This window comes from Palaemon carinicauda, chromosome 6 (genome assembly GCF_036898095.1).
Source record: "Palaemon carinicauda isolate YSFRI2023 chromosome 6, ASM3689809v2, whole genome shotgun sequence".
NCBI classification, from domain to species: Eukaryota; Metazoa; Arthropoda; class Malacostraca; order Decapoda; family Palaemonidae; genus Palaemon; species Palaemon carinicauda.
In genome coordinates, this window is record NC_090730.1 from 151,737,122 (window position 1) to 151,745,423 (window position 8,302).

Genomic DNA, 8,302 nt, shown 5'->3' on the forward strand with positions numbered 1-8,302 from the left:
TTTGGAAATAACACTGAGTAGCCTCCCTGACCTTTCGTTCTCAAGGCTGTAGGACCATGTTTCTGTGTGTTCTAACAAACCTGAACAGGGTTTGGAAATAACACTGAATAGCCTCCCCGACCTTTCGTTCTCAAGGCTGTAGGACCATGTTTCTGTGTGTTCTAACAAACCTGAACAGGGTTTGGAAATAACACTGAATAGCCTCCCCGACCTTTCGTTCTCAAGGCTGTAGGACCATGTTTCTGTGTGTTCTAACAAACCTGAACAGGGTTTGGAAATAACACTGAATAGCCTCCCCGACCTTTCGTTCTCAAGGCTGTAGGACCATGTTTCTGTGTGTTCTAACAAACCTGAACAGGGTTTGGAAATAACACTGAATAGCCTCCCCGACCTTTCGTTCTCAAGGCTGTAGGACCATGTTTCTGTGTGTTCTACCAAACCTGAACAGGGTTTGGAAATAACACTGAATAGCCTCCCTGACCTTTCGTTCTCAAGGCTGTAGGACCATGTTTCTGTGTGTTCTACCAAACCTGAACAGGGTTTGGAAATAACACTGAATAGCCTTCCTGACCTTTCGTTCTCAAGGCTGTAGGACCATGTTTCTGTGTGTTCTACCAAACCTGAACAGGGTTTGGAAATAACACTGAATAGCCTTCCTGACCTTTCGTTTCTCAAGGCTGTAGGACCATGTTTCTGTGTGTTCTACCAAAGCTGAACAGGGTTTGGAAATAACACTGAATAGCCTTCCTGACCTTTCATTCTCAAGGCTTAGGACCATGTTTCTGTGTGTTCTACCAAACCTGAACAGGGTTTGGAAATAACACTGAATAGCCTTCCTGACCTTTCATTCTCAAGGCTTTGGACCATGTTTCTGTGTGTTCTACCAAACCTGAACAGGGTTTGGAAATAACACTGAATAGCCTTCCTGACCTTTCGTTTTCAAGGCTGTAGGACCATGTTTCTGTGTGTTCTACCAAACCTGAACAGGGTTTGGAAATAACACTGAATAGCCTTCCTGACCTTTCGTTTTCAAGGCTGTAGGACCATGTTTCTGTGTGTTCTACCAAACCTGAACAGGGTTTGGAAATAACACTGAATAGCCTTCCTGACCTTTCGTTTCAAGGCTGTAGGACCATGTTTCTGTGTGTTCTACCAAAGCTGAACAGGGTTTGGAAATAACACTGAATAGCCTTCCTGACCTTTCGTTCTCAAGGCTGTAGGACCATGTTTCTGTGTGTTCTACCAAAGCTGAACAGGGTTTGGAAATAACACTGAATAGCCTTCCTGACCTTTCGTTCTCAAGGCTGTAGGACCATGTTTCTGTGTGTTCTACCAAAGCTGAACAGGGTTTGGAAATAACACTGAATAGCCTTCCTGACCTTTCGTTCTCAAGGCTGTAGGACCATGTTTCTGTGTGTTCTACCAAAGCTGAACAGGGTTTGGAAATAACACTGAATAGCCTCCCTGACCTTTCGTTCTCAAGGCTGTAGGACCATGTTTCTGTGTGTTCTACCAAACCTGAACAGGGTTTGGAAATAACACTGAATAGCCTTCCCTGACCTTTCGTTTTAAGGCTGTAGGACCATGTTTCTGTGTGTTCTACCAAACCTGAACAGGGTTTGGAAATAACACTGAATAGCCTTCCTGACCTTTCGTTCTCAAGGCTGTAGGACCATGTTTCTGTGTGTTCTACCAAAGCTGAACAGGGTTTGGAAATAACACTGAATAGCCTTCCTGACCTTTCGTTCTCAAGGCTGTAGGACCATGTTTCTGTGTGTTCTACCAAAGCTGAACAGGGTTTGGAAATAACACTGAATAGCCTTCCTGACCTTTCGTTCTCAAGGCTGTAGGACCATGTTTCTGTGTGTTCTACCAAAGCTGAACAGGGTTTGGAAATAACACTGAATAGCCTTCCTGACCTTTCGTTCTCAAGGCTGTAGGACCATGTTTCTGTGTGTTCTACCAAAGCTGAACAGGGTTTGGAAATAACACTGAATAGCCTTCTTGACCTTTCGTTCTCAAGGCTGTAGGACCATGTTTCTGTGTGTTCTACCAAAGCTGAACAGGGTTTGGAAATAACACTGAATAGCCTTCTTGACCTTTCGTTCTCAAGGCTGTAGGACCATGTTTCTGTGTGTTCTACCAAACCTGAACAGGGTTTGGAAATAACACTGAATAGCCTTCTGACCTTTCGTTCTCAAGGCTGTAGGACCATGTTTCTGTGTGTTCTACCAAACCTGAACAGGGTTTGGAAATAACACTGAATAGCCTTCCCTGACCTTTCGTTCTCAAGGCTGTAGGACCATGTTTCTGTGTGTTCTACCAAACCTGAACAGGGTTTGGAAATAACACTGAATAGCCTTCCTGACCTTTCGTTCTCAAGGCTGTAGGACCATGTTTCTGTGTGTTCTACCAAAGCTGAACAGGGTTTGGAAATAACACTGAATAGCCTTCTTGACCTTTCGTTCTCAAGGCTGTAGGACCATGTTTCTGTGTGTTCTACCAAAGCTGAACAGGGTTTGGAAATAACACTGAATAGCCTTCTTGACCTTTCGTTCTCAAGGCTGTACCAATATTTCTGTGTGTTCTACCAAAGCTGAACAGGGTTTGGAAATAACACTGAATAGCCTTCTTGACCTTTCGTTCTCAAGGCTGTAGGACCATGTTTCTGTGTGTTCTACCAAACCTGAACAGGGTTTGGAAATAACACTGAATAGCCTTCCTGACCTTTCGTTCTCAAGGCTGTAGGACCATGTTTCTGTGTGTTCTACCAAACCTGAACAGGGTTTGGAAATAACACTGAATAGCCTTCCTGACCTTTCGTTTTCAAGGCTGTAGGACCATGTTTCTGTTTGTTCTACCAAACCTGAACAGGGTTTGGAAATAACACTGAATAGCCTCCCTGACCTTTCGTTTTCAAGGCTGTAGGACCATGTTTCTGTTTGTTCTACCAAACCTGAACAGGGTTTGGAAATAACACTGAATAGCCTTCCTGACCTTTCGTTCTTCAAGGCTGTAGGACCATGTTTCTGTGTTGTTCTACCAAACCTGAACAGGGTTTGGAAATAACACTGAATAGCCTTCCTGACCTTTCGTTCTCAAGGCTGTAGGACCATGTTTCTGTGTGTTCTACCAAACCTGAACAGGGTTTGGAAATAACACTGAATAGCCTTCCTGACCTTTCGTTCTCAAGGCTGTAGGACCATGTTTCTGTGTGTTCTACCAAACCTGAACAGGGTTTGGAAATAACACTGAATAGCCTCCCTGACCTTTCGTTCTCAAGGCTGTAGGACCATGTTTCTGTGTGTTCTACCAAACCTGAACAGGGTTTGGAAATAACACTGAATAGCCTCCCTGACCTTTCGTTCTTAAGGCTGTAGGACCATGTTTCTGTGTGTTCTACCAAACCTGAACAGGGTTTGGAAATAACACTGAATAGCCTTCCTGACCTTTCGTTCTTAAGGCTGTAGGACCATGTTTCTGTGTGTTCTACCAAAGCTGAACAGGGTTTGGAAATAACACTGAATAGCCTTCCTGACCTTTCGTTCTTAAGGCTGTAGGACCATGTTTCTGTGTGTTCTACCAAAGCTGAACAGGGTTTGGAAATAACACTGAATAGCCTTCCTGACCTTTCGTTCTCAAGGCTGTAGGACCATGTTTCTGTGTGTTCTACCAAACCTGAACAGGGTTTGGAAATAACACTGAATAGCCTTCCTGACCTTTCGTTTTCAAGGCTGTAGGACCATGTTTCTGTGTTCTACCAAACCTGAACAGGGTTTGGAAATAACACTGAATAGCCTTCCTGACCTTTCGTTTTCAAGGCTGTAGGACCATGTTTCTGTGTATTCTACCAAACCTGAACAGGGTTTGGAAATAACACTGAATAGCCTTCCTGACCTTTCGTTCTCAAGGCTGTAGGACCATGTTTCTGTGTGTTCTACCAAACCTGAACAGGGTTTGGAAATAACACTGAATAGCCTCCCTGACCTTTCGTTCTCAAGGCTGTAGGACCATGTTTCTGTGTGTTCTACCAAACCTGAACAGGGTTTGGAAATAACACTGAATAGCCTCCCTGACCTTTCGTTCTAAGGCTGTAGGACCATGTTTCTGTGTGTTCTACCAAACCTGAACAGGGTTTGGAAATAACACTGAATAGCCTTCCTGACCTTTCGTTCTTAAGGCTGTAGGACCATGTTTCTGTGTGTTCTACCAAACCTGAACAGGGTTTGGAAATAACACTGAATAGCCTTCCTGACCTTTCGTTCTTAAGGCTGTAGGACCATGTTTCTGTGTGTTCTACCAAACCTGAACAGGGTTTGGAAATAACACTGAATAGCCTCCCTGACCTTTCGTTCTCAAGGCTGTAGGACCATGTTTCTGTGTGTTCTACCAAACCTGAACAGGGTTTGGAAATAACACTGAATAGCCTCCCTGACCTTTCGTTTTCAAGGCTGTAGGACCATGTTTCTGTGTGTTCTACCAAACCTGAACAGGGTTTGGAAATAACACTGAATAGCCTTCCTGACCTTTCGTTTTCAAGGCTGTAGGACCATGTTTCTGTGTGTTCTACCAAACCTGAACAGGGTTTGGAAATAACACTGAATAGCCTTCCTGACCTTTCGTTTTCAAGGCTGTAGGACCATGTTTCTGTGTGTTCTACCAAAGCTGAACAGGGTTTGGAAATAACACTGAATAGCCTTCCTGACCTTTCGTTCTCAAGGCTGTAGGACCATGTTTCTGTGTGTTCTACCAAAGCTGAACAGGGTTTGGAAATAACACTGAATAGCCTTCCTGACCTTTCGTTCTCAAGGCTGTAGGACCATGTTTCTGTGTGTTCTACCAAAGCTGAACAGGGTTTGGAAATAACACTGAATAGCCTTCCTGACCTTTCGTTCTCAAGGCTGTAGGACCATGTTTCTGTGTGTTCTACCAAACCTGAACAGGGTTTGGAAATAACACTGAATAGCCTTCCCTGACCTTTCGTTCTCAAGGCTGTAGGACCATGTTTCTGTGTGTTCTACCAAACCTGAACAGGGTTTGGAAATAACACTGAATAGCCTTCCTGACCTTTCGTTCTCAAGGCTGTAGGACCATGTTTCTGTGTGTTCTACCAAACCTGAACAGGGTTTGGAAATAACACTGAATAGCCTTCCTGACCTTTCGTTCTCAAGGCTGTAGGACCATTTCTGTGTGTTCTACCAAAGCTGAACAGGGTTTGGAAATAACACTGAATAGCCTTCTTGACCTTTTCGTTCTCAAGGCTGTAGGACCATGTTTCTGTGTGTTCTACCAAAGCTGAACAGGGTTTGGAAATAACACTGAATAGCCTTCCTGACCTTTTCGTTCTCAAGGCTCTAGGACCATGTTTCTGTGTGTTCTACCAAAGCTGAACAGGGTCTGGAAATAACACTGAATAGCCTCCCTGACCTTTCATTCTCAAGGCTCTAGGACCATGTTTCTGTGTGTTCTACCAAAGCTGAACAGGGTCTGGAAATAACACTGAATAGCCTCCCTGACCTTTCATTCTCAAGGCTGTAGGACCATGTTTCTGTGTGTTCTACCAAAGCTGAACAGGGTTTGGAAATAACACTGAATAGCCTTCCTGACCTTTGTTCTCAAGGCTGTAGGACCATGTTTCTGTGTGTTCTACCAAACCTGAACAGGGTTTGGAAATAACACTGAATAGCCTTCCTGACCTTTCGTTCTCAAGGCTGTAGGACCATGTTTCTGTGTGTTCTACCAAAGCTGAACAGGGTTTGGAAATAACACTGAATAGCCTTCCTGACCTTTCGTTCTCAAGGCTGTAGGACCACGTTTCTGTGTGTTCTACCAAAGCTGAACAGGGTTTGGAAATAACACTGAATAGCCTTCCTGACCTTTCGTTCTCAAGGCTGTAGGACCACGTTTCTGTGTGTTCTACCAAAGCTGAACAGGGTTTGGAAATAACACTGAATAGCCTTCTTGACCTTTGTTCTCAAGGCTGTAGGACCATGTTTCTGTGTGTTCTACCAAAGCTGAACAGGGTTTGGAAATAACACTGAATAGCCTTCTTGACCTTTTGTTCTCAAGGCTGTAGGACCATGTTTCTGTGTGTTCTACCAAAGCTGAACAGGGTTTGGAAATAACACTGAATAGCCTCCCTGACCTTTTGTTCTCAAGGCTGTAGGACCATGTTTCTGTGTGTTCTACCAAACCTGAACAGGGTTTGGAAATAACACTGAATAGCCTCCCTGACCTTTCGTTCTCAAGGCTGTAGGACCATGTTTCTGTGTGTTCTACCAAACCTGAACAGGGTTTGGAAATAACACTGAATAGCCTTCCCTGACCTTTTCGTTCTCAAGGCTGTAGGACCATGTTTCTGTGTGTTCTACCAAAGCTGAACAGGGTTTGGAAATAACACTGAATAGCCTCCCTGACCTTTCGTTCTCAAGGCTGTAGGACCATGTTTCTGTGTGTTCTACCAAAGCTGAACAGGGTTTGGAAATAACACTGAATAGCCTCCCTGACCTTTCGTTCTCAAGGCTGTAGGACCATGTTTCTGTGTGTTCTACCAAAGCTGAACAGGGTTTGGAAATAACACTGAATAGCCTTCTTGACCTTTCGTTCTCAAGGCTGTAGGACCATGTTTCTGTGTGTTCTACCAAAGCTGAACAGGGTTTGGAAATAACACTGAATAGCCTTCTTGACCTTTCGTTCTCAAGGCTGTAGGACCATGTTTCTGTGTGTTCTACCAAAGCTGAACAGGGTTTGGAAATAACACTGAATAGCCTTCTTGACCTTTCGTTCTCAAGGCTGTAGGACCATGTTTCTGTGTGTTCTACCAAACCTGAACAGGGTTTGGAAATAACACTGAATAGCCTTCCCTGACCTTTCGTTCTCAAGGCTGTAGGACCATGTTTCTGTGTGTTCTACCAAACCTGAACAGGGTTTGGAAATAACACTGAATAGCCTTCCTGACCTTTCGTTCTCAAGGCTGTAGGACCATGTTTCTGTGTGTTCTACCAAACCTGAACAGGGTTTGGAAATAACACTGAATAGCCTTCTTGACTTTTCGTTGTCAAGGCTGTAGGACCATGTTTCTGTGTGTTCTACCAAAGCTGAACAGGGTTTGGAAATAACACTGAATAGCCTTCTTGACTTTTCGTTGTCAAGGCTGTAGGACCATGTTTCTGTGTGTTCTACCAAAGCTGAACAGGGTTTGGAAATAACACTGAATAGCCTTCTTGACCTTTCGTTCTCAAGGCTGTAGGACCATGTTTCTGTGTGTTCTACCAAAGCTGAACAGGGTTTGGAAATAACACTGAATAGCCTTCCTGACCTTTCATTCTCAAGGCTGTAGGACCATGTTTCTGTGTGTTCTACCAAACCTGAACAGGGTTTGGAAATAACACTGAATAGCCTTCCTGACCTTTCGTTCTCAAGGCTGTAGGACCATGTTTCTGTGTGTTCTACCAAACCTGAACAGGGTTTGGAAATAACACTGAATAGCCTTCCTGACCTTTCGTTTTCAAGGCTGTAGGACCATGTTTCTGTTTGTTCTACCAAACCTGAACAGGGTTTGGAAATAACACTGAATAGCCTCCCTGACCTTTCGTTTTCAAGGCTGTAGGACCATGTTTCTGTTTGTTCTACCAAACCTGAACAGGGTTTGGAAATAACACTGAATAGCCTTCCTGACCTTTCGTTTTCAAGGCTGTAGGACCATGTTTCTGTGTTGTTCTACCAAACCTGAACAGGGTTTGGAAATAACACTGAATAGCCTTCCTGACCTTTCGTTCTCAAGGCTGTAGGACCATGTTTCTGTGTGTTCTACCAAACCTGAACAGGGTTTGGAAATAACACTGAATAGCCTTCCTGACCTTTCGTTCTCAAGGCTGTAGGACCATGTTTCTGTGTGTTCTACCAAACCTGAACAGGGTTTGGAAATAACACTGAATAGCCTCCCTGACCTTTCGTTCTCAAGGCTGTAGGACCATGTTTCTGTGTGTTCTACCAAACCTGAACAGGGTTTGGAAATAACACTGAATAGCCTCCCTGACCTTTCGTTCTTAAGGCTGTAGGACCATGTTTCTGTGTGTTCTACCAAACCTGAACAGGGTTTGGAAATAACACTGAATAGCCTTCCTGACCTTTCGTTCTTAAGGCTGTAGGACCATGTTTCTGTGTGTTCTACCAAAGCTGAACAGGGTTTGGAAATAACACTGAATAGCCTTCCTGACCTTTCGTTCTTAAGGCTGTAGGACCATGTTTCTGTGTGTTCTACCAAAGCTGAACAGGGTTTGGAAATAACACTGAATAGCCT